The sequence below is a fragment of the Schistocerca gregaria genome, chromosome 2 (assembly GCF_023897955.1).
Source record: "Schistocerca gregaria isolate iqSchGreg1 chromosome 2, iqSchGreg1.2, whole genome shotgun sequence".
NCBI lineage: Eukaryota > Metazoa > Arthropoda > Insecta > Orthoptera > Acrididae > Schistocerca > Schistocerca gregaria.
The window spans coordinates 967795807-967822340 of NC_064921.1; the positions used below are offsets into that span (position 1 = coordinate 967795807).

The window sequence follows — 26534 nt, forward strand, 5'->3', positions numbered from 1 at the left end:
TTTCATAGCTAGGCTGCTTCCAGCACAAAGCATCCACCATACGAAAGTGGCTGTTCCGCGATTTTGATTACCTGACCCTTAGACATCATTTCATGTACGAATACTGGCAAGAATTCTCGCTACATTCCAAGTTGCTCCCTCCACTTTCAGCCTACTTGGATGCTTCATTAGCACGCAAACACTTCCAGAGGACGCTACATGTAATAAATCGCAGCTTATAGGTTTAATGTCATGATGCTGCTCAATTTAAGTCCGCTAGGGGCACCCGGTTGCTTGGTGTAATCGTTAGCATTCCGGACTTTGAATCCAGCGATCCGAGTTCGAGTCTCGGTGGAACCTGAATCTGTGTTTTGCGATCGTTTCTAGAAATGTGTACGAGCTGGTAGTTGGAATTGTATATCCTGAATTTTAGCTAGGATCGTGTAATGCAAATTGTTAATAGCAGTCCACACGTGAATGGGGAACGCTCCAAATGCTTATGCTTTCGCTACTAGGATTAATAACGGAACGTAAAGGGTTCAACTGCGAGAAGACGACCTCAGCTGAGGGTCCCAGTATCTCTCCGTTTTGGGTGCTGCATGCGCGTGCATTTAACAAACGTGCATGCGATGTACTAGTTCTTGGGAAACGAAAAGTATCGTTATACGTGTCAGTCTTTAGCTATAGATATAAGTAATCGAACACCGCTTAATCCTGCTTCGTAGATTGCTTTCCACAAGACGCACTTGCCAGTATCATTGGCCGGTGGCCCGACATGCAGTTTGTCCTGTTGCATGGCTTACTTTCAGAGACTCGCTAGTTTATCGTAATGCTTGGTTGTCGCGAAAGTGAAAAGTAGGGCCAGTCCGGGATTTCAACCCGGGACCTCCTGCACCCAAAGCAGGAATCATACCCCTAGACCAACAGGCCGCACAACGAAGCAGGTGTGCACCCCGCTACCTACTGATATCTTGCCGAACTTGCTAGTCGCAGCATCCAATATGGACGATATTCTCAAAGAGGTTTCTTAATCCGACACCAACAACATGAACTGTGCTGAGGACCAGTGTATGTGAAGGCTGAAAGAGCTGCTTGAGTTGTGTGACAGTATGTCGATCGTGTGAAGTGCAAATGTTATCGTGTCACGCACCATCCGCCCACTACGTAGCGTTGTGTGACAGCACGCACTTTTCGACAGTACTCTGTGTCCATAGCTGTTTTCATAGCTAGGCTGCTTCCAGCACAAAGCATCCACCATACGAAAGTGGCTGTTCCGCGATTTTGATTTCCTGACCCTTAGACATCATTCCATGTACGAATACTGGCAAGAATTGTCGCTACATTCCAAGTTGCTCCCTCCACTTTCAGCCTACTTGGATGGTTCATTAGCACGCAAACACTTCCTGAGGACCCTACATGTAATAAATCGCAGCTTATAGGTTTAATGTCATGATGCTGCTCAATTCCAGTCCGCGAGGGCACCCAGTTCCATGGTGTAATGGTTAGCACTCTGGCCTTGAATCCAGCGATCCGAGTTCGAGTCTCGGTGGAACCTGAATCTGTGTTTTGCGATCGTTTCTAGAAATTTGTACGAGCTGGTAGTTGTAATTGTATATCCTGAATTTTAGCTAGGATCATGTAATGCAAATTGTTAATAGCAGTCCACACGTGAATGGGGAACGCTCCAAATGCTTATGCTTTCGCTACTAGGATTAATAACGGAACGTAAAGGGTTCAACTGCGAGAAGACGACCTCAGCTGAGGGTCCCAGTATCTCTCCGTTTTGGGAGCTGCATGCGCGTAGATTTAACAAACGTGCATGCGATGTACTAGTTCTTGGGAAACGAATAGATTCGTTATACGTGTCAGTCTTTAGGTATAGATATTAGTAAACGAACACGGCTTAATCCGGCTTCGTAGATTGCTTTACACAAGACGCACTTGCCAGTATCATTTTCAGGTGGCCCGACATGCAGTTTGTCCTGTTGCATGGCTTACTTTCAGAGACTCGCTAGTTTATCGTAATGCTTGGTTGTCGCGAAAGTGAAAAGTAGGGCCTGTCCGGGATTTGAACCCGGGACCTCATGCACCCAAAGCAGGAATCATACCCCTAGACCAACAGGCCGCCCAAGGAAGCAGGTGTGCACCCCGCCACCTACTGATATCTTGCCGCACTTGCTAGTTGCAGCATCCAATATGGACCATATTCTCAAAGAGGTTTCTTAATCCGACACCAACAACATGAGCTGTGCTGAGGACCAGTGTATGTGAAGGCTGAAAGAGCTGCTTGAGTTGTGTGACAGTATGTCGATCGTGTGAAGTGCAAATGTTATCGTGTCACGCACCATCCGCCCACTACGTAGCGTTGTGTGACAGCACGCACTTTTCGACAGTACTCTGTGTCCATAGCTGTTTTCATAGCTAGGCTGCTTCCAGCACAAAGCATCCACCATACGAAAGTGGCAGTTCCGCGATTTTGATTACGTGACCCTTAGACATCATTTCATGTACGAATACTGGCAAGAATTCTCGCTACATTCCAAGTTGCTCCCTCCACTTTCAGCCTACTTGGATGCTTCATTAGCACGCAAACACTTCCAGAGGACGCTACATGTAATAAATCGCAGCTTATAGGTTTAATGTCATGATGCTGCTCAATTTAAGTCCGCTAGGGGCACCCGGTTGCTTGGTGTAATCGTTAGCATTCCGGACTTTGAATCCAGCGATCCGAGTTCGAGTCTCGGTGGAAACTGACTCTGTGTTTTGCGATCGTTTCTAGAAATGTGTACGAGCTGGTAGTTGGAATTGTATAACCAGAATTTTAGCTAGGATCATGTAATGCAAATTGTTAATAGCAGTCCACACGTGAATGGGGAACGCTCCAAATGCTTATGCTTTTGCTACTAGGATTAATAACGGAACGTAAGGGGTTCAACTGCGAGAAGACGACCTCAGCTGAGGGTCCCAGTATCTCTCCGTTTTGGGTGCTGCATGCGCGTGCAATTAACAAACGTACATGCGATGTACTAGTTCTTGGGAAACGAATAGAATCGTTATACGTGTCAGTCTTTAGCTATAGATATAAGTAATCGAACACGGCTTAATCCTGCTTCGTAGATTGCTTTCCACAAGACGCACTTGCCAGTATCATTGGCCGGTGGCCCGACATGCAGTTTGTCCTGTTGCATGGCTTACTTTCAGAGACTCGCTAGTTTATCGTAATGCTTGGTTGTCGCGAAAGTGAAAAGTAGGGCCTGTCCGGGATTTCAACCCGAGACCTCCTGCACCCAAAGCAGGAATCATACCCCTAGACCAACAGGCCGCACAACGAAGCAGGTGTGCACCCCGCCACCTACTGATATCTTGCCGCACTTGCTAGTCGCAGCATCCAATATGGACGATATTCTCAAAGAGGTTTCTTAATCCGACGCCAACAACATGAACTGTGCTGAGGACCAGTGTATGTGAAGGCTGAAAGAGCTGCTTGAGTTGTGTGACAGTATGTCGATCGTGTGAAGTGCAAATGTTATCGTGTCACGCACCATCCGCCCACTACGTAGCGTTGTGTGACAGCACGCACTTTTCGACAGTACTCTGTGTCCATAGCTGTTTTCATAGCTAGGCTGCTTCCAGCACAAAGCATCCACCATACGAAAGTGGCTGTTCCGCGATTTTGATTTCCTGACCCTTAGACATCATTTCATGTACGAATACTGGCAAGAATTGTCGCTACATTCCAAGTTGCTCCCTCCACTTTCAGCCTACTTGGATGCTTCATTAGCACGCAAACACTTCCTGAGGACCCTACATGTAATAAATCGCAGCTTATAGGTTTAATGTCATGATGCTGCTCAATTCCAGTCCGTGAGGGCACCCGGTTCCATGGTGTAATGGTTAGCACTCTGGACATTGAATCCAGCGATCCGAGTTCGAGTCTCGGTGGAACCTGAATCTGTGTTTTGCGATCGTTTCTAGAAATGTGTACGAGCTGGTAGTTGGAATTGTATATCCTGAATTTTAGCTAGGATCATGTAATGCAAATTGTTAATAGCAGTCCACACGTGAATGGGGAACGCTCCAAATGCTTATGCTTTCGCTACTAGGATTAATAACGGAACGTAAAGGGTTCAACTGCGAGAAGACGACCTCAGCTGAGGGTCCCAGTATCTCTCCGTTTTGGGTGCTGCATGCGCGTGCATTTAACAAACGTGCATGCGATGTACTAGTTCTTGGGAAACGAATAGATTCGTTATACGTGTCAGTCTTTAGGTATAGATATAAGTAAACGAACACGGCTTAATCCGGCTTCGTAGACTGCTTTACACAAGACGCACTTGCCAGTATCATTTTCAGGTGGCCCGACATGCAGTTTGTCCTGTTGCATGGCTTACTTTCAGAGACTCGCTAGTTTATCGTAATGCTTGGTTGTCGCGAAAGTGAAAAGTAGGGCCTGTCCGGGATTTGAACCCGGGATCTCATGCACCCAAAGCAGGAATCATACCCCTAGACCAACAGGCCGCCCAAGGAAGCAGGTGTGCACCCCGCCACCTACTGATATCTTGCCGCACTTGCTAGTTGCAGCATCCAATATGGACCATATTCTCAAAGAGGTTTCTTAATCCGACACCAACAACATGAGCTGTGCTGAGGACCAGTGTATGTGAAGGCTGAAAGAGCTGCTTGAGTTGTGTGACAGTATGTCGATCGTGTGAAGTGCAAATGTTATCGTGTCACGCACCATCCGCCCACTACGTAGCGTTGTGTGACAGCACGCACTTTTCGACAGTACTCTGTGTCCATAGCTGTTTTCATAGCTAGGCTGCTTCCAGCACAAAGCATCCACCATACGAAAGTGGCAGTTCCGCGATTTTGATTACGTGACCCTTAGACATCATTTCATGTACGAATACTGGCAAGAATTCTCGCTACATTCCAAGTTGCTCCCTCCACTTTCAGCCTACTTGGATGCTTCATTAGCACGCAAACACTTCCAGAGGACGCTACATGTAATAAATCGCAGCTTATAGGTTTAATGTCATGATGCTGCTCAATTTAAGTCCGCTAGGGGCACCCCGTTGCTTGGTGTAATCGTTAGCATTCCGGACTTTGAATCCAGCGATCCGAGTTCGAGTCTCGGTGGAAACTGACTCTGTGTTTTGCGATCGTTTCTAGAAATGTGTACGAGCTGGTAGTTGGAATTGTATAACCAGAATTTTAGCTAGGATCATGTAATGCAAATTGTTAATAGCAGTCCACACGTGAATGGGGAACGCTCCAAATGCTTATGCTTTTGCTACTAGGATTAATAACGGAACGTAAGGGGTTCAACTGCGAGAAGACGACCTCAGCTGAGGGTCCCAGTATCTCTCCGTTTTGGGTGCTGCATGCGCGTGCAATTAACAAACGTACATGCGATGTACTAGTTCTTGGGAAACGAATAGAATCGTTATACGTGTCAGTCTTTAGCTATAGATATAAGTAATCGAACACGGCTTAATCCTGCTTCGTAGATTGCTTTCCACAAGACGCACTTGCCAGTATCATTGGCCGGTGGCCCGACATGCAGTTTGTCCTGTTGCATGGCTTACTTTCAGAGACTCGCTAGTTTATCGTAATGCTTGGTTGTCGCGAAAGTGAAAAGTAGGGCCTGTCCGGGATTTGAACCCGAGACCTCCTGCACCCAAAGCAGGAATCATATCCCTAGACCAACAGGCCGCACAACGAAGCAGGTGTGCACCCCGCCACCTACTGATATCTTGCCGCACTTGCTAGTCGCAGCATCCAATATGGACGATATTCTCAAAGAGGTTTCTTAATCCGACACCAACAACATGAACTGTGCTGAGGACCAGTGTATGTGAAGGCTGAAAGAGCTGCTTGAGTTGTGTGACAGTATGTCGATCGTGTGAAGTGCAAATGTTATCGTGTCACGCACCATCCGCCCACTACGTAGCGTTGTGTGACAGCACGCACTTTTCGACAGTACTCTGTGTCCATAGCTGTTTTCATAGCTAGGCTGCTTCCAGGACAAAGCATCCACCATACGAAAGTGGCTGTTCCGCGATTTTGATTTCCTGACCCTTAGACATCATTTCATGTACGAATACTGGCAAGAATTGTCGCTACATTCCAAGTTGCTCCCTCCACTTTCAGCCTACTTGGATGCTTCATTAGCACGCAAACACTTCCTGAGGACCCTACATGTAATAAATCGCAGCTTATAGGTTTAATGTCATGATGCTGCTCAATTCCAGTCCGTGAGGGCACCCGGTTCCATGGTGTAATGGTTAGCACTCTGGACATTGAATCCAGCGATCCGAGTTCGAGTCTCGGTGGAACCTGAATCTGTGTTTTGCGATCGTTTCTAGAAATGTGTACGAGCTGGTAGTTGGAATTGTATATCCTGAATTTTAGCTAGGATCATGTAATGCAAATTGTTAATAGCAGTCCACACGTGAATGGGGAACGCTCCAAATGCTTATGCTTTCGCTACTAGGATTAATAACGGAACGTAAAGGGTTCAACTGCGAGAAGACGACCTCAGCTGAGGGTCCCAGTATCTCTCCGTTTTGGGTGCTGCATGCGCGTGCATTTAACAAACTTGCATGCGATGTACTAGTTCTTGGGAAACGAATAGATTCGTTATACGTGTCAGTCTTTAGGTATAGATATAAGTAAACGAACACGGCTTAATCCGGCTTCGTAGATTGCTTTACACAAGACGCACTTGCCAGTATCATTTTCAGGTGGCCCGACATGCAGTTTGTCCTGTTGCATGGCTTACTTTCAGAGACTCGCTAGTTTATCGTAATGCTTGGTTGTCGCGAAAGTGAAAAGTAGGGCCTGTCCGGGATTTGAACCCGGGACCTCATGCACCCAAAGCAGGAATCATACCCCTAGACCAACAGGCCGCACAACGAAGCAGGTGTGCACCCCGCCACCTACTGATATCTTGCCGCACTTGCTAGTTGCAGCATCCAATATGGACCATATTCTCAAAGAGGTTTCTTAATCCGACACCAACAACATGAGCTGTGCTGAGGACCAGTGTATGTGAAGGCTGAAAGAGCTGCTTGAGTTGTGTGACAGTATGTCGATCGTGTGAAGTGCAAATGTTATCGTGTCACGCACCATCCGCCCACTACGTAGCGTTGTGTGACAGCACGCACTTTTCGACAGTACTCTGTGTCCATAGCTGTTTTCATAGCTAGGCTGCTTCCAGCACAAAGCATCCACCATACGAAAGTGGCTGTTCCGCGATTTTGATTACCTGACCCTTAGACATCATTTCATGTACGAATACTGGCAAGAATTCTCGCTACATTCCAAGTTGCTCCCTCCACTTTCAGCCTACTTGGATGCTTCATTAGCACGCAAACACTTCCAGAGGACGCTACATGTAATATATCGCAGCTTATAGGTTTAATGTCATGATGCTGCTCAATTCCAGTCCGCGAGGGCACCCGGTTCCATGGTGTAATGGTTAGCACTCTGGACTTTGAATCCAGCGATCCGAGTTCGAGTCTCGGTGGAAACTGAATCTGTGTTTTGCGATCGTTTCTAGAAATGTGTACGAGCTGGTAGTTGGAATTGTATAACCAGAATTTTAGCTAGGATCATGTAATGCAAATTGTTAATAGCAGTCCACACGTGAATGGGGAACGCTCCAAATGCTTATGCTTTTGCTACTAGGATTAATAACGGAACGTAAGGGGTTCAACTGCGAGAAGACGACCTCAGCTGAGGGTCCCAGTATCTCTCCGTTTTGGGTGCTGCATGCGCGTGCATTTAACAAACGTGCATGCGATGTTCTAGTTCTTGGGAAACGAATAGAATCGTTATACGTGTCAGTCTTTAGGTATAGATATAAGTAATCGAACACGGCTTAATCCTGCTTCGTAGATTGCTTTCCACAAGACGCACTTGCCAGTATCATTGGCCGGTGGCCCGACATGCAGTTTGTCCTGTTGCATGGCTTACTTTCAGAGACTCGCTAGTTTATCGTAATGCTTGGTTGTCGCGAAAGTGAAAAGTAGGGCCTGTCCGGGATTTGAACCCGGGACCTCATGCACCCAAAGCAGGAATCATACCCCTAGACCAACAGGCCGCACAACGAAGCAGGTGTGCACCCCGCCACCTACTGATATCTTGCCGCACTTGCTAGTTGCAGCATCCAATATGGACCATATTCTCAAAGAGGTTCCTTAATCCGACACCAACAACATGAGCTGTGCTGAGGACCAGTGTATGTGAAGGCTGAAAGAGCTGCTTGAGTTGTGTGACAGAATGTCGATCGTGTGAAGTGCAAATGTTATCGTGTCACGCACCATCCGCCCACTACGTAGCGTTGTGTGACAGCACGCACTTTTCGACAGTACTCTGTGTCCATAGCTGTTTTCATAGCTAGGCTGCTTCCAGCACAAAGCATCCACCATACGAAAGTGGCTGTTCCGCGATTTTGATTTCCTGACCCTTAGACATCATTTCATGTACGAATACTGGCAAGAATTGTCGCTACATTCCAAGTTGCTCCCTCCACTTTCAGCCTACTTGGATGCTTCATTAGCACGCAAACACTTCCTGAGGACGCTACATGTAATAAATCGCAGCTTATAGGTTTAATGTCATGATGCTGCTCAATTCCAGTCCGCGAGGGCACCCGGTTCCATGGTGTAATGGTTAGCACTCTGGACTTTGAATCCAGCGATCCGAGTTCGAGTCTCGGTGGAACCTGAATCTGTGTTTTGCGATCGTTTCTAGAAATGTGTACGAGCTGGTAGTTGGAATTGTATATCCTGAATTTTAGCTAGGATCATGTAATGCAAATTGTTAATAGCAGTCCACACGTGAATGGGGAACGCTCCAAATGCTTATGCTTTCGCTACTAGGATTAATAACGGAACGTAAAGGGTTCAACTGCGAGAAGACGACCTCAGCTGAGGGTCCCAGTATCTCTCCGTTTTGGGTGCTGCATGCGCGTGCATTTAACAAACGTGCATGCGATGTACTAGTTCTTGGGAAACGAATAGATTCGTTATACGTGTCAGTCTTTAGGTATAGATATAAGTAAACGAACACGGCTTAATCCGGCTTCGTAGATTGCTTTCCACAAGACGCACTTGCCAGTATCATTGGCCGGTGGCCCGACATGCAGTTTGTCCTGTTGCATGGCTTACTTTCAGAGACTCGCTAGTTTATCGTAATGCTTGGTTGTGGCGAAAGTGAAAAGTAGGGACTGTCCGGGATTTGAACCCGGGACCTCATGCACCCAAAGCAGGAATCATACCCCTAGACCAACAGGCCGCCCAGGGAAGCAGGTGTGCACCCCGCCACCTACTGATATCTTGCCGCACTTGCTAGTTGCAGCATCCAATATGGACGATATTCTCAAAGAGGTTTCTTAATCCGACACCAACAACATGAGCTGTGCTGAGGACCAGTGTATGTGAAGGCTGAAAGAGCTGCTTGAGTTGTGTGACAGTATGTCGATCGTGTGAAGTGCAAATGTTATCGTGTCACGCACCATCCGCCCACTACGTAGCGTTGTGTGACAGCACGCACTTTTCGACAGTACTCTGTGTCCATAGCTGTTTTCATAGCTAGGCTGCTTCCAGCACAAAGCATCCACCATACGAAAGTGGCTGTTCCGCGATTTTGATTACCTGACCCTTAGACATCATTTCATGTACGAATACTGGCAAGAATTCTCGCTACATTCCAAGTTGCTCCCTCCACTTTCAGCCTACTTGGATGCTTCATTAGCACGCAAACACTTCCAGAGGACGCTACATGTAATAAATCGCAGCTTATAGGTTTAATGTCATGATGCTGCTCAATTTAAGTCCGCTAGGGGCACCCGGTTGCTTGGTGTAATCGTTAGCATTCCGGACTTTGAATCCAGCGATCCGAGTTCGAGTCTCGGTGGAAACTGACTCTGTGTTTTGCGATCGTTTCTAGAAATGTGTACGAGCTGGTAGTTGGAATTGTATATCCAGAATTTTAGCTAGGATCATGTAATGCAAATTGTTAATAGCAGTCCACACGTGAATGGGGAACTCTCAAATGCTTATGCTTTCGCTACTAGGATTAATAACGGAACGTAAAGGGTTCAACTGCGAGAAGACGACCTCAGCTGAGGGTCCCAGTATCTCTCCGTTTTGGGTGCTGCATGCGCGTGCATTTAACAAACGTGCATGCGATGTACTAGTTCTTGGGAATAGAATCGTTATACGTGTCAGTCTTTAGGTATAGATATAAGTAAACGAACACGGCTTAATCCGGCTTCGTAGATTGCTTTACACAAGACGCACTTGCCAGTATCATTGGCAGGTGGCCCGACATGCAGTTTGTCCTGTTGCATGGCTTACTTTCAGAGACTCGCTAGTTTATCGTAATGCTTGGTTGTCGCGAAAGTGAAAAGTAGGTCCTGTCCGGGATTTGAACCCGGGACCTCCTGCACCCAAAGCAGGAATCATACCCCTAGACCAACAGGCCGCACAAGGAAGTAGGTGTGCACCCCGCCACCTACTGATATCTTGCCGCACTTGCTAGTTGCAGCATCCAATATGGACCATATTCTCAAAGAGGTTTCTTAATGCGACACCAACAACATAAGCTGTGCTGAGGAACAATGTATGTGAAGGCTGAAAGAGCTGCTTGAGTTGTGTGACAGTATGTCGATCGTGTGAAGTGCAAATGTTATCGTGTCACGCACAATCCGCCCACTACGTAGCGTTGTGTGACAGCACGCACTTTTCGACAGTACTCTGTGTCCATAGCTGTTTTCATAGCTAGGCTGCTTCCAGCACAAAGCATCCACCATACGAAAGTGGCTGTTCCGCGATTTTGATTTCCTGACCCTTAGACATCATTTCATGTACGAATACTGGCAAGAATTGTCGCTACATTCCAAGTTGCTCCCTCCACTTTCAGCCTACTTGGATGCTTCATTAGCACGCAAACACTTCCAGAGGACGCTACATGTAATAAATCGCAGCTTATAGGTTTAATGTCATGATGCTGCTCAATTTAAGTCCGCGAGGGGCCCCCGATTCCATGGTGTAATGGTTAGCATTCCGGACTTTGAATCCAGCGATCCGAGTTCGAGTCTCGGTGGAACCTGAGTCTGTGTTTTGCGATCGTTTCTAGAAATGCGTACGAGCTGGTAGTTGGAATTGTATATCCTGAATTTTAGCTAGGATCATGTAATGCAAATTGTTAATAGCAGTCCACACGTGTATGGGGAACGCTCCAAATGCTTATGCTTTCGCTACTAGGATTAATAACGGAACGTAAAGGGTTCAACTGCGAGAAGACGACCTCAGCTGAGGGTCCCAGTATCTCTCCGTTTTGGGTGCTGCATGCGCGTGCATTTAACAAACGTGCATGCGATGTACTAGTTCTTGGGAATAGAATCGTTATACGTGTCAGTCTTTAGGTATAGATATAAGTAATCGAACACGGCTTAATCCTGCTTCGTAGATTGCTTTCCACAAGACGCACTTGCCAGTATCATTGGCAGGTGGCCCGACATGCAGTTTGTCCTGTTCCATGGCTTACTTTCAGAGACTCGCTAGTTTATCGTAATGCTTGGTTGTCGCGAAAGTGAAAAGTAGGGCCTGTCCGGGATTTGAACCCGGGACATCCTGCACCCAAAGCAGGAATCATACCCTTAGACCAACAGGCCGCAAAACGAAGCAGGTGTGCACCCCGCCACCTACTGATATCTTGCCGCACTTGCTAGTCGCAGCATTCAATATGGACCATATTCTCAAAGAGGTTTCTTAATCCGACACCAACAACATGAGCTGTGCTGAGGACCAGTGTATGTGAAGGCTGAAAGAGCTGCTTGAGTTGTGTGACAGTATGTCGATCGTGTGAAGTGCAAATGTTATCGTGTCACGCACCATCCGCCCACTACGTAGCGTTGTGTGACAGCACGCACTTTTCGACAGTACTCTGTGTCCATAGCTGTTTTCATAGCTAGGCTGCTTCCAGCACAAAGCATCCACCATACGAAAGTGGCTGTTCCGCGATTTTGATTACCTGACCCTTAGACATCATTTCATGTACGAATACTGGCAAGAATTCTCGCTACATTCCAAGTTGCTCCCTCCACTTTCAGCCTACTTGGATGCTTCATTAGCACGCAAACACTTCCAGAGGACGCTACATGTAAGAAATCGCAGCTTATAGGTTTAATGTCATGATGCTGCTCAATTCCAGTCGGCGAGGGGCACCCGGTTCCATGGTGTAATGGTTAGCATTCTGGACTTTGAATCCAGCGATCCGAGTTCGAGTCTCGGTGGAACCTGAATCTGTGTTTTGCGATCGTTTCTAGAAATGTGTACGAGCTGGTAGTTGGAATTGTATATCCAGAATTTTAGCTAGGATCATGTAATGCAAATTGTTAATAGCAGTCCACACGTGAATGGGGAACGCTCCAAATGCTTATGCTTTCGCTACTAGGATTAATAACGGAACTCAAGGGGTTCAACTGCGAGAAGACGACCTCAGCTGAGGGTCCCAGTATCTCTCCGTTTTGGGTGCTGCATGCGCGTGTATTTAACAAACGTGCATGCGATGTACTAGTTCTTGGGAAACGAATAGAATCGTTATACGTGTCGGTCTTTAGGTATAGATATAAGTAATCGAAGACGGCTTAATCCTGCTTCGTAGATTGCTTTCCACAAGACGCACTTGCCAGTATCATTGGCAGGTGGCCCGACATGCAGTTTGTCCTGTTGCATGGCTTACTTTCAGAGACTCGCTAGTATATCGTAATGCTTGGTTGTCGCGAAAGTGAAAAGTAGGGCCTGTCCGGGATTTGAACCCGGGACATCCTGCATCCAAAGCAGGAATCATACCCTTAGACCAACAGGCCGCAAAACGAAGCAGGTGTGCAACCCCGCCACCTACTGATATCTTGCCGCACTTGCTAGTCGCAGCATTCAATATGGACCATATTCTCAAAGAGGTTTCTTAATCCGACACCAACAACATGAGCTGTGCTGAGGACCAGTGTATGTGAAGGCTGAAAGAGCTGCTTGAGTTGTGTGACAGTATGTCGATCGTGTGAAGTGCAAATGTTATCGTGTCACGCACCATCCGCCCACTACGTAGCGTTGTGTGACAGCACGCACTTTTCGACAGTACTCTGTGTCCATAGCTGTTTTCATAGCTAGGCTGCTTCCAGCACAAAGCATCCACCATACGAAAGTGGCTGTTCCGCGATTTTGATTTCCTGACCCTTAGACATCATTTCATGTACGAATACTGGCAAGAATTCTCGCTACATTCCAAGTTGCTCCCTCCACTTTCAGCCTTCTTGGATGCTTCATTAGCACGCAAACACTTCCTGAGGACGCTACATGTAATAAATCGCAGCTTATAGGTTTAATGTCATGATGCTGCTCAATTCCAGTCCGCGAGGGCTCCCGGTTCCATGGTGTAATGGTTAGCACTCTGGACTTTGAATCCAGCGATCCGAGTTCGAGTCTCGGTGGAACCTGAATCTGTGTTTTGCGATCGTTTCTAGAAATGTGTACGAGCTGGTAGTTGGAATTGTATATCCTGAATTTTAGCTAGGATCATGTAATGCAAATTGTTAATAGCAGTCCACACGTGAATGGGGAACACTCCAAATGCTTATGCTTTTGCTACTAGGATTAATAACGGAACGTAAAGGGTTCAACTGCGAGAAGACGACCTCAGCTGAGGGTCCCAGTATCTCACCGTTTTGGGTGCTGCATGCGCGTGCATTTAACAAACGTGCATGCGATGTACTAGTTCTTGGGAATAGAATCGCTATACGTGTCAGTCTTTAGGTATAGATATAAGTAAACGAACACGGCTTAATCCGGCTTCGTAGATTGATTTACACAAGACGCACTTGCCAGTATCATTTTCAGGTGGCCCGACATGCAGTTTGTCCTGTTGCATGGCTTACTTTCAGAGACACTCTAGTTTATTGTAATGCTTGGCTGTCGCGAAAGTGAAAAGTAGGGCCTGTCCGGGATTTGAACCCGGGACCTCCTGCACCCAAAGCAGGTATCATACCCCTAGACCAACAGGCCGCCCAAGGAAGCAGGTGTGCACCCCGCCACCTACTGATATCTTGCCGCACTTGCTAGTTGCAGCATCCAATATGGACCATATTCTCAAAGAGGTTTCTTAATCCGACACCAACAACATGAGCTGTGCTGAGGACCAGTGTATGTGAAGGCTGAAAGAGCTGCTTGAGTTGTGTGACAGTATGTCGATCGTGTGAAGTGCAAATGTTATCGTGTCACGCACCATCCGCCCACTACGTAGCGTTGTGTGACAGCACGCACTTTTCGACAGTACTCTGTGTCCATAGCTGTTTTCATAGCTAGGCTGCTTCCAGCACAAAGCATCCACCATACGAAAGTGGCTGTTCCGCGATTTTGATTACCTGACCCTTAGACATCATTTCATGTACGAATACTGGCAAGAATTCTCGCTACATTCCAAGTTGCTCCCTCCACTTTCAGCCTACTTGGATGCTTCATTAGCACGCAAACACTTCCAGAGGACGCTACATGTAAGAAATCGCAGCTTATAGGTTTAATGTCATGATGCTGCTCAATTCCAGTCGGCGAGGGGCACCCGGTTCCATGGTGTAATGGTTAGCATTCTGGACTTTGAATCCAGCGATCCGAGTTCGAGTCTCGGTGGAACCTGAATCTGTGTTTTGCGATCGTTTCTAGAAATGTGTACGAGCTGGTAGTTGGAATTGTATATCCAGAATTTTAGCTAGGATCATGTAATGCAAATTGTTAATAGCAGTCCACACGTGAATGGGGAACGCTCCAAATGCTTATGCTTTCGCTACTAGGATTAATAACGGAACTGAAGGGGTTCAACTGCGAGAAGACGACCTCAGCTGAGGGTCCCAGTATCTCTCCGTTTTGGGTGCTGCATGCGCGTGTATTTAACAAACGTGCATGCGATGTACTAGTTCTTGGGAAACGAATAGAATCGTTATACGTGTCAGTCTTTAGGTATAGATATAAGTAATCGAAGACGGCTTAATCCTGCTTCGTAGATTGCTTTCCACAAGACACACTTGCCAGTATCATTGGCCGGTGGCCCGACATGCAGTTTGTCCTGTTGCATGGCTTACTTTCAGAGACTCGCTAGTATATCGTAATGCTTGGTTGTCGCGAAAGTGAAAAGTAGGGCTCGTCCGGGATTTGAACCCGCGACCTCCTGCACCCAAAGCAGGAATCATACCCCTAGACCAACAGGCCGCACAACGAAGCAGGTGTGTACTCCGCCACCTACTGATATCTTGCCGCACTTGCTAGTCGCAGCATCCAATATGGACCATATTCTCAAAGAGGTTTCTTAATCCGACACCAACAACATGAGCTGTGCTGAGGACCAGTGTATGTGAAGGCTGAAAGAGCTGCTTGAGTTGTGTGACAGTATGTCGATCGTGTGAAGTGCAAATGTTATCGTGTCACGCACCATCCGCCCACTACGTAGCGTTGTGTGACAGCACGCACTTTTCGACAGTACTCTGTGTCCATAGCTATTTCATAGCTAGGCTGCTTCCAGCACAAATCATCCACCATACGAAAGTGGCTGTTCCGCGATTTTGATTTCCTGACCCTTAGACATCATTTCATGTACGAATACTGGCAAGAATTCTCGCTACATTCCAAGTTGCTCCCTCCACTTTCAGCCTACTTGGATGCTTCATTAGCACGCAAACACATCCTGAGGACGCTACATGTAATAAATCGCAGCTTATAGGTTTAATGTCATGATGCTGCTCAATTCCATTCCGCGAGGGCACCCGGTTCCACGGTGTAAAGGTTAGCACTCTGGACTTTGAATCAGTCGCCTTTCGGCACGCTAGCGGCACGGACGTCTTGTTTACGTCCTCGCCGCGCAGCTCGCTCGCGGAGTTGTTTACGTGATTCTGCCGTCTTAGCGTGCTATATTTCATTCTACAGAGAATGGCTTATGCCCACCGAAAATCGACACTGATGATTAGCTTTGCACCTGAATATGCCCGACCAAAAGCACTGGAAATCGAACAGTTTATCAGAGATGAAGTCAAGATTGACTGCAACGATCTTGTTGGCATCCACCTTTCTATAGTGAGCAGTGTGGTATACGTGAAATTGGTCAACGAAGACATACGTGAAAAAATTCTAGATGCAACTCGAAGTGGTCTTAAGTTCCGTCACTCTGATGGACACATCGGTGACGTAACTGTGGAACATGCGGGACTTGGACTGCGCACGATCCGTGTTTTTGAACTCCCTTTCGAGGTGCCTTCAGAGGTAGTGGTATCTGCATTCCATCCATATGGAAAAGTGATTAGCCACACATCTGAGAAGTGGGTTCAGTTCACTACATACCCGGTTCTCAATGGAGTACGGCAGATCCGCATAGAACTAACCAAACATGTGCCGTCCTACTTATATATTGGTGGCTGCCGTGCAATTATTATTTATGATGGACAGCCGAAGACATGCTCGGGATGTGGCAAAGAAGGACACCTCCGTTCCAGCTGTCTGCAGCGCAGAATCACACAGTTACCGCCTGGGGACCTGCCGGCCACGACCGCTCCGACGTCGCTACCGCTGACGTTTGTCGAAGCTCTCCATAGCGACCCCCGACCGTGAACACCACTGGCTCCTACTACTGGTACATCGTCGTCTCCGGTACTGCCTCAGGCTGTTGCGGACGGATCGACGCCCTTGCCTCCTCCTCCCGACGTGTGCAGTGGTGAGCAATCTCAAGGACAGGGGATGGCCCTTGACTCCATGATTGTGCCTACCGATGCTTTTGTGCCTGAACATCCGGATCCCCAGGCGTCTTCGGACACTGAAGATCACGTGCGCAAGCAACGGTCGCCGAAGAGACGTCGGAAACGGCGGATCGCCCCGTCTGACACCTGCAGGACGCAGTCTCAAGACGATGAAGATCAAAATTATCAAGTTGTTCCCCCGAAGGACGAATCCGTGGTGGAAGCACCAACTTGCACTCCGTCGGACGTACAACCATCCTTGCATGCACCAGGCGCTGTACCTATGGACGTTGAACAACAGCTGAGCCAGGACAACTCTTCCACCACCGAGCTGACACTGCCTTCGGACTCTGCTGGTACTCCACTGGACGCACACCATCCACGCACCCTTGCGTGGTCTGACGATGTAGCCGACGAAACACCAACTAGTGAGACAGCCGCGAATGCCGCTGCTCCAGCCCACGACTCCTAATCGACAGGGTTACAGGATGGGGATGTGCAGCCTACTGGGACAACATTCTTGTTCGCTGCTGCTCTTCGTGCCTCCATGAGCGTCCCTGTAGTCCCAATTCTACGACAAGCTTACAGGATTGGCTCCATCAATGTCAACACCATTGGCACCCCTGTCAAACTACAATTGCTCCGTGATATGTTGAGGGCGTCGGACCTAGATGTTGCCCTTTTGCAGGAAGTTCGCCTGGCGACATTTCCTAATGTCTATGGCTATGTTTCCTACCTCACGCCGTGTGCCGACGGTGGCAGTGGGACAGGTATTCTTTTAAAGGAAGGCATTGATGTAGATGACGTGATTTACCTACCATCGGCTAGGGGTCTTGCTGTGACTTTCCACGGTGTTCGAGTCATCAATGTTTACGCTCCCTCAGGCACGGCCAAGCGACGGGAGCGGTCGCGATTCTATTCAGAACAGATCGCTCCTTTGTTTGTCGGACGCTACGACCATATTGTTCTTGGCGGCGACTTCAATTGTGTGTTATCCCAAAAGGACCAACATCCCCATTTCACCATATGCCAGGAACTCAAGCTGCTTGTACATGAACTGAAACTCACCGATACTTGGGACCGCGTGCATGGCGATCGGCCTGGGTATACGTACGTCACCAGCCATTCAGCAAGTCGTCTTGACCGTGTCTACGTGTCCCCAGGACTCGTAACTGCCACGCTTGACGCTGAGTTATGGCCTACCGCCTTTTCCGACCATATCGCCTACATTTGCACTGTTTCGCTCCAGAGGCAGAAGGTGTGGCGCGGTCGAGGCCTGTGGAAGCTGAATGTGGCCCATCTCAAGGATCCGGAATGTAGGCAGGTCGTAGAGACGACGTGGAACAACTGTGTGAGACGCCTTCCAGCGTATCCTTCAACACTTCGGTGGTGGATCGACTGCGCCAAGCCTGCTTTACGTCGTTCTATGATGAATTACGGTCGCGATAAAATGTTATGGCACCGACATACCATGGAATACTATTTCACAATTCTCCGGGAACTCTCAAACCTTGCCCCCTCAGTTCAACGACAGGTTGAAATTCAACGTATTAAGGCGAAGATAATTTCTCTTATGCGTCACCGCCTTGAAGGCACAGTAGTACGAGCAAGATGTCACGAATGTGTACCAGGAGAGCTCCCGTCCATGCATCATGTTATCCGAGAGAAGCAGCGGTGTCGTAGAAAGTTGATCAACGCCCTCGACATGCCAGATGGTCGTCGATTGACGTCCCAGAATGACATCGTAAGAGCCTTTGTGGATCACTACAACGAGTTCTATGCAGCAGAGGACCGGAACGTGGCGGTAATGTCTGATGTCCTCCGTTCCTTGACAGATACCCTGGACGAGTCTGCTGCGGAGATTCTCACGGCGACAATTACGGCTGATGACGTCGCCGATGCTCTTCATAAGGGTGCGGCAAACAAAGCCCCAGGTCCAGATGGGTTCCCGCTGGAGTTTTACCGCACATTTCATGACATCATGGGCTCACGCTGGACTGCGATGTATGAAGAACTGATGAACCCTGACTTTCCTCTCCCACCCGAATTCGTAGAAGGCTTGCTTATCCCGGTCCCCAAGCCATCGGGAGGTCGAGGAGTGGAACATTATCGGCCGCTGACCATGTTAAATTGTGACTTCAAGATTTTTACCCGGATTCTTGGCGCTCGCATTGGGCGCGTCGTCCCTCAAGTTATCTCTCTGGATCAAACGTGCTTTGGAGGTGATAGTAACATTCAGACGGCACTCAGCGATTACCGTGACGTTATAGCCCTGACCATGACATGTCGCAGTCGTGGTGCCTTAGTGACAGTGGACTTCGAATACGCCTTTGATAGAGTGAGTCATGACTTTCTCGAAAACGTACTCCGACGGATGGCCTTTCCCCACAGGTTTATACACCTCGTCTTGCGGCTTCTCCGAGGTGCCACGTCGCGGGTGCTGGTCAATGGCCGTGTGGCGGGCCCTATTAACGTCATGCGGTCGGTCCGTCAAGGATGTCCGCTGTCGATGCTGCTTTTCGCCATTGCCCTTGAGCCACTATTACACGGTTTGAGGAGCCGGTTGACAGGCATAACAATGAGGGGGACTTCTTTCATCTGCCGCGCCTATGCAGATGACTTGGTGTTCTTGGTTCTATCGGAGGATGAAGTGAGAGAGGCACTGGCGTGGATAAACCAGTACGGGGCTGCTGCGGGCAGCCGTGTGAACCTGACGAAATCTAGTGCTATGTCCATCGGTAGAGGCCTTCCAGCTGAGAGTGTGGCACCATTGCCATTAGTGGACAAGCTCAAATGTTTGGGGATCACCTTCACGCGTGATATACAGCGCACGATCTCATTTAACTACAAACACCTGCTTCAAGCTATCCGCACTAACGTTCGTGGCAACCTCCTGAGAGCATTGGACATGTTACAAAGGGTGGATTTTGTTAACACTCATCTAGTCTCGCGACTACCCCATTTAGCACAGATTTTACCGATGCCAAAGGCAATGGCACACAGACTTCAGGCGGCGTTCGGCTACTTTGTTAGCGCGGGTCTTATCTTCAAAGTCCGCTACGACACGCTGACACTTCCTCCTCGAGATGGCGGCCTCGGCCTTGTCAACGTCCGAGCGAGAGCAGCTGCCCTTTATTTAAGTACGATGGTTAAATCGTGGATCCGCCGCCGAAACGGATTATCGGGAAGCCTGATTGATGAAGTGGCCCCTCCCTCTCGAGTGGCACCCGTTGCAGTAGCCCATATTTCTTCCCCTCTCTCACATATCCGGACCTTTTTCATCGAATACAGTTATGTCCATGCCGACTTGCCTAGTACCAGACCCCCTATGGCACGTGATGTTTACCGAATCATGATGAGAAATCACACTCGGAATGTTGTGGAAAGGCGATATCCTACGATCGCATGGCCCGTAGTATGGCGTTCTGTACACCATATATACCTAGACACGAGCGCACGTGCGACCTGGTATTTGGTCGTTAATGGAAAATACATGACACAACTTCGTCTACATGCCATAAAAATGACAGATTCGCCGCTGTGTCCTCGCTGTCAAACGCTTGATACGGACGAACATCGACTGATGTGTGGATCTTCTGCAGAGGTGTGGCAGCTGATTCAGAAGATGCTTGCCTTTCTTCTACGTACGGCTCCCCATGCCATTACACCGAAATCTCTTCTGTTCCCAGATGAGACATACTTCCCAAGTACGAAGACCAACGCTGTGATCTGGATAAAAGGTCTCTCGATCTCTTATTTGTTCCATGAAGGTGACAAGAGTGTTCTTGATTTTTGGACATTCCTGCAAGATCGCTTTACTTTTCTCATGCACCATCCGCGATACCGTCAGTACTATGCCAACTTTTTGGGTAGTGCCTTCTTCGATCCCCCCTGCAGCTGGGGTGTCCCAGGTATGAGAAGATGACTTTAATGAGAGTGTGTAATACCAGGACTCAGTCCCATGTACCGGAAAATGCAATACTCTTCGTGAAGACGTGCCTGGAACATGCCTGACTGCCTTGGGGTTCGGTGTGCGTCTACCCACAAGTTGGCGGGACGCGGATGCTGCTTTGTCTGTTCTGCCAGGAGGGCGTTTTCTTTAATTCCTATAATTCCCTTTCTATTTTATATGTTACTGATGGTAATTCCACATAATTTTTTTTTTCGCCTGGAGGGCGTCCTATGTGATATGAACAAATATATGTAAAATAAATAAATTAATTAAAAAAAAAGCTAGTTACCTGCGCCCGTTCGCGTGATGTCGCTCATTATCTAAAAAAAAAAAAGGATCGTTAGGGCTCGGACTCTTGCGCCAGAGGTCTCGGGTTCGATTCCTACTCCGCCACTTCTTTTTCCTTCTGTTTCATTTTTTTTTTTTTGTTATTCCACCAATTATTCAGAAAGTTTCCCAAACCTACATTATCTTTAACAAATTAGTTACATTATTGAATAAAAATTATTTTCTTTTTGTCCAACAACACACTTCATGGCGGTGGGTTTTCCATTTTTCATTGTAAAGTATATGAGGAGAAACATTGAGTTTTTAACCAGAATAACAAAGTGGATTGGGAAACATTCAACTTTTATACATATAATAATTATAAACAAGAACCACAGTGGTAATTATCGTAAAAGAAAAAAAAAATCCAGCGATCCGAGTTCGAGTCTCGGTGGAACCTGAATCTGTGTTTTGCGATCGTTTCTAGAAATGTGTACGAGCTGGTAGTTGGAATTGTATATCCAGAATTTTAGCTAGTATCATGTAATGCAAATTGTTAATAGCAGTCCACACGTGAATGGGGAACGCTCCAAATGCTTATGCTTTCGCTACTAGGATTAATAACGGAACGTAAGGGGTTCAACTGCGAGAAGACGACCTCAGCTGAGGGTCCCAGTATCTCTCCGTTTTGGGTGCTGCATGCGCGTGCATTTAACAAACGTGCATGCGATGTACTACTTCTTGGGAAACGAATAGATTCGTTATACGTGTCAGTCTTTAGGTATAGATATAAGTAATCGAACACGGCTTAATCCTGCTTCGTAGATTGCTTTCCAAATGACGCACTTGCCGGTATCATTGGCCGGTGGCCCGACATGCAGTTTGTCCTGTTGCATGGCTTACTTTCAGAGACTCGCTAGTTTATCGTAATGCTTGGTTGTCGCGAAAGTGAAAAGTTGGGCCTGTCCGGGATTTGAACCCTGGACCTCCTGCACCCAAAGCAGGAATCATACCCCTAGACCAACAGGCCGCACAACGAAGCAGGTGTGCACCCCGCCACCTACTGATATCTTGCCGCACTTGCTAGTTGCAGCATCCAATATGGACCATATTCTCAAAGAGGTTTCTTAATCCGACACCAACAACATGAGCTGTGCTGAGGACCAGTGTATGTGAAGGCTGAAAGAGCTGCTTGAGTTGTGTGACAGTATGTCGATCGTGTGAAGTGCAAATGTTATCGTGTCACGCACCATCCGCCCACTACGTAGCGTTGTGTGACAGCACGCACTTTTCGACAGTACTCTGTGTCCATAGCTATTTCATAGCTAGGCTGCTTCCAGCACAAATCATCCACCATACGAAAGTGGCTGTTCCGCGATTTTGATTTCCTGACCCTTAGACATCATTTCATGTACGAATACTGGCAAGAATTGTCGCTACATTCCAAGTTGCTCCCTCCACTTTCAGCCTACTTGGATGCTTCATTAGCACGCAAACACTTCCTGAGGACGCTACATGTAATAAATCGCAGCTTATAGGTTTAACGTCATGATGCTGCTCAATTTCAGTCCGCGAGGGCACCCGGTTCCATGGTGTAATGGTTAGCACTCTGGACTTTGAATCCACCGATCCGAATTCGAGTCTCGGTGGAACCTGAATCTGTGTTTTGCGATCGTTACTAGAAATGTGTACGAGCTGGTAGTTGGAATTGTATATCCTGAATTTTAGCTAGGATCATGTAATGCAAATTGTTAATAGCAGTCCACACGTGAATGGGGAACGCTCCAAATGCTTATGCTTTTGCTACTAGGATTAATAACGCAACGTAAGGGGTTCAACTGCGAGAAGACGACCTCAGCTGAGGGTCCCAGTATCTCTCCGTTTTGGGTGCTGCATGCGCGTGCATTTAACAAACGTGCATGCGATGTACTAGTTCTTGGGAAACGAATAGAATCGTTATACGTGTCAGTCTTTAGGTATAGATATAAGTAATCGAACACGGCTTAATCCTGCTTCGTAGATTGCTTTCCACAAGACGCACTTGCCAGTATCATTTTCAGGTGGCCCGACATGCAGTTTGTCCTGTTGCATGGCTTACTTTCAGAGACTCGCTAGTTTATCGTAATGCTTGGTTGTCGCGAAAGTGAAAAGTAGGGCCTGTCCGGGATTTGAACCCGGGACCTCCTGCACCCAAAGCAGGAATCATACCCCTAGACCAACAGGCCGCAAAACGAAGCAGGTGTGCACCCCGCCACCTACTGATATCTTGCCGCACTTGCTACTCGCAGCATCCAATATGGACCATATTCTCAAAGAGGTTTCTTAATCCGACACCAACAACATGAGCTGTGCTGAGGACCAGTGTATGTGAAGGTTGAATGAGCTGCTTGAGTTGTGTGACAGTATGTCGATCGTGTGAAGTGCAAATGTTATCGTGTCACGCACCATCCGCCCACTACGTAGCGTCGTGTGACAGCACGCACTTTTCGACAGTACTCTGTGTCCATAGCTGTTTTCATAGCTAGGCTGGTTCCAGCACAAATCATCCACCATACGAAAGTGGCTGTTCCGCGATTTTGATTTCCTGACCCTTAGACATCATTTCATGTACGAATACTGGCAAGAATTCTCGCTACATTCCAAGTTGCTCCCTCCACTTTCAGCCTACTTGGATGCTTCATTAGCACGCAAACACTTCCTGAGGACGCTACATGTAATAAATCGCAGCTTATAGGTTTAACGTCATGATGCTGCTCAATTTCAGTCCGCGAGGGCACCCGGTTCCATGGTGTAATGGTTAGCACTCTGGACTTTGAATCCACCGATCCGAATTCGAGTCTCGGTGGAACCTGAATCTGTGTTTTGCGATCGTTACTAGAAATGTGTACGAGCTGGTAGTTGGAATTGTATATCCTGAATTTTAGCTAGGATCATGTAATGCAAATTGTTAATAGCAGTCCACACGTGAATGGGGAACGCTCCAAATGCTTATGCTTTTGCTACTAGGATTAATAACGCAACGTAAGGGGTTCAACTGCGAGAAGACGACCTCAGCTGAGGGTCCCAGTATCTCTCCGTTTTGGGTGCTGCATGCGCGTGCATTTAACAAACGTGCATGCGATGTACTAGTTCTTGGGAAACGAATAGAATCGTTATACGTGTCAGTCTTTAGGTATAGATATAAGTAATCGAACACGGCTTAATCCTGCTTCGTAGATTGCTTTCCACAAGACGCACTTGCCAGTATCATTTTCAGGTGGCCCGACATGCAGTTTGTCCTGTTGCATGGCTTACTTTCAGAGACTCGCTAGTTTATCGTAATGCTTGGTTGTCGCGAAAGTGAAAAGTAGGGCCTGTCCGGGATTTGAACCCGGGACCTCCTGCACCCAAAGCAGGAATCATACCCCTAGACCAACAGGCCGCAAAACGAAGCAGGTGTGCACCCCGCCACCTACTGATATCTTGCCGCACTTGCTAGTCGCAGCATCCAATATGGACCATATTCTCAAAGAGGTTTCTTAATCCGACACCAACTACATGAGCTGTGCTGAGGACCAGTGTATGTGAAGGTTGAAAGAGCTGCTTGAGTTGTGTGACAGTATGTCGATCGTGTGAAGTGCAAATGTTATCGTGTCACGCACCATCCGCCCACTACGTAGCGTCGTGTGACAGCACGCACTTTTCGACAGTACTCTGTGTCCATAGCTGTTTTCATAGCTAGGCTGGTTCCAGCACAAATCATCCACCATACGAAAGTGGCTGTTCCGCGATTTTGATTTCCTGACCCTTAGACATCATTTCATGTACGAATACTGGCAAGAATTCTCGCTACATTCCAAGTTGCTCCCTCCTCTTTCAGCCTACTTGGATGCTTCATTAGCACGCAAACACTTCCTGAGGACGCTACATGTAATTAATCGCAGCTTATAGGTTTAATGTCATGATGCTGCTCAATTCCAGTCCGCGAGGGCACCCGGTTCCATGGTGTAATGGTTAGCACTCTGGACTTTGAATCCACCGATCCGAATTCGAGTCTCGGTGGAACCTGAATCTGTGTTTTGCGATCGTTTCTAGAAATGTGTACGAGCTGGTAGTTGGAATTGTATATCCTGAATTTTAGCTAGGATCATGTAATGCAAATTGTTAATAGCAGTCCACACGTGAATGGGGAACGCTCCAAATGCTTATGCTTTTGCTACTAGGATTAATAACGCAACGTAAGGGGTTCAACTGCGAGAAGACGACCTCAGCTGAGGGTCCCAGTATCTCTCCGTTTTGGGTGCTGCATGCGCGTGCATTTAACAAACGTGCATGCGATGTACTAGTTCTTGGGAAACGAATAGAATCGTTATACGTGTCAGTCTTTAGGTATAGATATAAGTAATCGAACACGGCTTAATCCTGCTTCGTAGATTGCTTTCCACAAGACGCACTTGCCAGTATCATTGGCCGGTGGCCCGACATGCAGTTTGTCCTGTTGCATGGCTTACTTTCAGAGACTCGCTAGTTTATCGTAATGCTTGGTTGTCGCGAAAGTGAAAAGTAGGGCCTGTCCGGGATTTGAACCCGGGACCTCCTGCACCCAAAGCAGGAATCATACCCTTAGACCAACAGGCCGCAAAACGAAGCAGGTGTGCACCCCGCCACCTACTGATATCTTGCCGCACTTGCTAGTCGCAGCATCCAATATGGACCATATTCTCAAAGAGGTTTCTTAATCCGACACCAACAACATGAGCTGTGCTGAGGACCAGTGTATGTGAAGGCTGAAAGAGCTGCTTGAGTTGTGTGACAGTATGTCGATCGTGTGAAGTGCAAATGTTATCGTGTCACGCACCATCCGCCCACTACGTAGCGTCGTGTGACAGCACGCACTTTTCGACAGTACTCTGTGTCCATAGCTGTTTTCATAGCTAGGCTGCTTCCAGCACAAAGCATCCACCATACGAAAGTGGCTGTTCCGCGATTTTGATTTCCTGACCCTTAGACATCATTTCATGTACGAATACTGGCAAGAATTCTCGCTACATTCCAAGTTGCTCCCTCCACTTTCAGCCTACTTGGATGCTTCATTAGCACGCAAACACTTCCTGAGGACGCTACATGTAATAAATCGCAGCTTATAGGTTTAATGTCATGATGCTGCTCAATTCCAGTCCGCGAGGGCACCCGGTTCCATGGTGTAATGGTTAGCACTCTGGACTTTGAATCCAGCGATCCGAGTTCGAGTCTCGGTGGAACCTGTATCTGTGTTTTGCGATCTTCTCTAGAAATGTGTACGAGCTGGTAGTTGGAATTGTATATCCTGAATTTTAGCTAGGATCATGTAATGCAAATTGTTAATAGCAGTCCACACGTGAATGGGGAACGCTCCAAATGCTTATGCTTTTGCTACTAGAATTAATAACTGAACGTAAGGGGTGCAACTGCGAGAAGACGACCTCAGCTGAGGGTCCCAGTATCTCTCCGTTTTGGGTGCTGCATGCGCGTGCATTTAACAAACGTGCATGCGATGTACTAGTTCTTGGGAAACGAATAGAATCGTTATAC

The 26534-nt window shown here is 47.6% G+C and overlaps 25 non-coding genes across 25 annotated transcripts; 8 read left to right on the forward strand and 17 right to left on the reverse strand.

The window, feature by feature from the left end:
* Positions 1-837: 837 nt before the first annotated feature.
* On the reverse strand, positions 838-909 carry Trnap-ugg (transfer RNA proline (anticodon UGG)). Its single transcript has one exon. It is a non-coding gene; the product is annotated as a tRNA-Pro (tRNA).
* A 1123-nt stretch (positions 910-2032) lies between these two features.
* Trnap-ugg (transfer RNA proline (anticodon UGG)) lies at positions 2033-2104 on the reverse strand. The gene has a single exon. It is a non-coding gene; the product is annotated as a tRNA-Pro (tRNA).
* Positions 2105-3229: 1125 nt separating this feature from the next.
* On the reverse strand, positions 3230-3301 carry Trnap-ugg (transfer RNA proline (anticodon UGG)). Its single transcript has one exon. It is a non-coding gene; the product is annotated as a tRNA-Pro (tRNA).
* A 554-nt stretch (positions 3302-3855) lies between these two features.
* Positions 3856-3927, forward strand: Trnaq-uug (transfer RNA glutamine (anticodon UUG)). The gene has a single exon. It is a non-coding gene; the product is annotated as a tRNA-Gln (tRNA).
* A 498-nt stretch (positions 3928-4425) lies between these two features.
* Trnap-ugg (transfer RNA proline (anticodon UGG)) lies at positions 4426-4497 on the reverse strand. The gene has a single exon. It is a non-coding gene; the product is annotated as a tRNA-Pro (tRNA).
* Positions 4498-5622: 1125 nt separating this feature from the next.
* Positions 5623-5694, reverse strand: Trnap-ugg (transfer RNA proline (anticodon UGG)). Its single transcript has one exon. It is a non-coding gene; the product is annotated as a tRNA-Pro (tRNA).
* A 554-nt stretch (positions 5695-6248) lies between these two features.
* Trnaq-uug (transfer RNA glutamine (anticodon UUG)) lies at positions 6249-6320 on the forward strand. The gene has a single exon. It is a non-coding gene; the product is annotated as a tRNA-Gln (tRNA).
* A 498-nt stretch (positions 6321-6818) lies between these two features.
* On the reverse strand, positions 6819-6890 carry Trnap-ugg (transfer RNA proline (anticodon UGG)). Its single transcript has one exon. It is a non-coding gene; the product is annotated as a tRNA-Pro (tRNA).
* Positions 6891-7444: 554 nt separating this feature from the next.
* On the forward strand, positions 7445-7516 carry Trnaq-uug (transfer RNA glutamine (anticodon UUG)). The gene has a single exon. It is a non-coding gene; the product is annotated as a tRNA-Gln (tRNA).
* A 498-nt stretch (positions 7517-8014) lies between these two features.
* On the reverse strand, positions 8015-8086 carry Trnap-ugg (transfer RNA proline (anticodon UGG)). The gene has a single exon. It is a non-coding gene; the product is annotated as a tRNA-Pro (tRNA).
* A 554-nt stretch (positions 8087-8640) lies between these two features.
* On the forward strand, positions 8641-8712 carry Trnaq-uug (transfer RNA glutamine (anticodon UUG)). The gene has a single exon. It is a non-coding gene; the product is annotated as a tRNA-Gln (tRNA).
* A 498-nt stretch (positions 8713-9210) lies between these two features.
* Trnap-ugg (transfer RNA proline (anticodon UGG)) lies at positions 9211-9282 on the reverse strand. Its single transcript has one exon. It is a non-coding gene; the product is annotated as a tRNA-Pro (tRNA).
* Positions 9283-10400: 1118 nt separating this feature from the next.
* Positions 10401-10473, reverse strand: Trnap-ugg (transfer RNA proline (anticodon UGG)). Its single transcript has one exon. It is a non-coding gene; the product is annotated as a tRNA-Pro (tRNA).
* A 1120-nt stretch (positions 10474-11593) lies between these two features.
* Trnap-ugg (transfer RNA proline (anticodon UGG)) lies at positions 11594-11665 on the reverse strand. Its single transcript has one exon. It is a non-coding gene; the product is annotated as a tRNA-Pro (tRNA).
* Positions 11666-12220: 555 nt separating this feature from the next.
* Trnaq-uug (transfer RNA glutamine (anticodon UUG)) lies at positions 12221-12292 on the forward strand. The gene has a single exon. It is a non-coding gene; the product is annotated as a tRNA-Gln (tRNA).
* A 498-nt stretch (positions 12293-12790) lies between these two features.
* On the reverse strand, positions 12791-12862 carry Trnap-ugg (transfer RNA proline (anticodon UGG)). The gene has a single exon. It is a non-coding gene; the product is annotated as a tRNA-Pro (tRNA).
* A 555-nt stretch (positions 12863-13417) lies between these two features.
* Trnaq-uug (transfer RNA glutamine (anticodon UUG)) lies at positions 13418-13489 on the forward strand. The gene has a single exon. It is a non-coding gene; the product is annotated as a tRNA-Gln (tRNA).
* A 493-nt stretch (positions 13490-13982) lies between these two features.
* Positions 13983-14054, reverse strand: Trnap-ugg (transfer RNA proline (anticodon UGG)). The gene has a single exon. It is a non-coding gene; the product is annotated as a tRNA-Pro (tRNA).
* A 555-nt stretch (positions 14055-14609) lies between these two features.
* Trnaq-uug (transfer RNA glutamine (anticodon UUG)) lies at positions 14610-14681 on the forward strand. The gene has a single exon. It is a non-coding gene; the product is annotated as a tRNA-Gln (tRNA).
* A 498-nt stretch (positions 14682-15179) lies between these two features.
* On the reverse strand, positions 15180-15251 carry Trnap-ugg (transfer RNA proline (anticodon UGG)). Its single transcript has one exon. It is a non-coding gene; the product is annotated as a tRNA-Pro (tRNA).
* A 6691-nt stretch (positions 15252-21942) lies between these two features.
* Trnap-ugg (transfer RNA proline (anticodon UGG)) lies at positions 21943-22014 on the reverse strand. Its single transcript has one exon. It is a non-coding gene; the product is annotated as a tRNA-Pro (tRNA).
* A 1123-nt stretch (positions 22015-23137) lies between these two features.
* Trnap-ugg (transfer RNA proline (anticodon UGG)) lies at positions 23138-23209 on the reverse strand. The gene has a single exon. It is a non-coding gene; the product is annotated as a tRNA-Pro (tRNA).
* Positions 23210-24333: 1124 nt separating this feature from the next.
* Positions 24334-24405, reverse strand: Trnap-ugg (transfer RNA proline (anticodon UGG)). Its single transcript has one exon. It is a non-coding gene; the product is annotated as a tRNA-Pro (tRNA).
* Positions 24406-25529: 1124 nt separating this feature from the next.
* On the reverse strand, positions 25530-25601 carry Trnap-ugg (transfer RNA proline (anticodon UGG)). Its single transcript has one exon. It is a non-coding gene; the product is annotated as a tRNA-Pro (tRNA).
* Positions 25602-26155: 554 nt separating this feature from the next.
* On the forward strand, positions 26156-26227 carry Trnaq-uug (transfer RNA glutamine (anticodon UUG)). The gene has a single exon. It is a non-coding gene; the product is annotated as a tRNA-Gln (tRNA).
* The last annotated feature ends 307 nt before the right edge of the window (positions 26228-26534 follow it).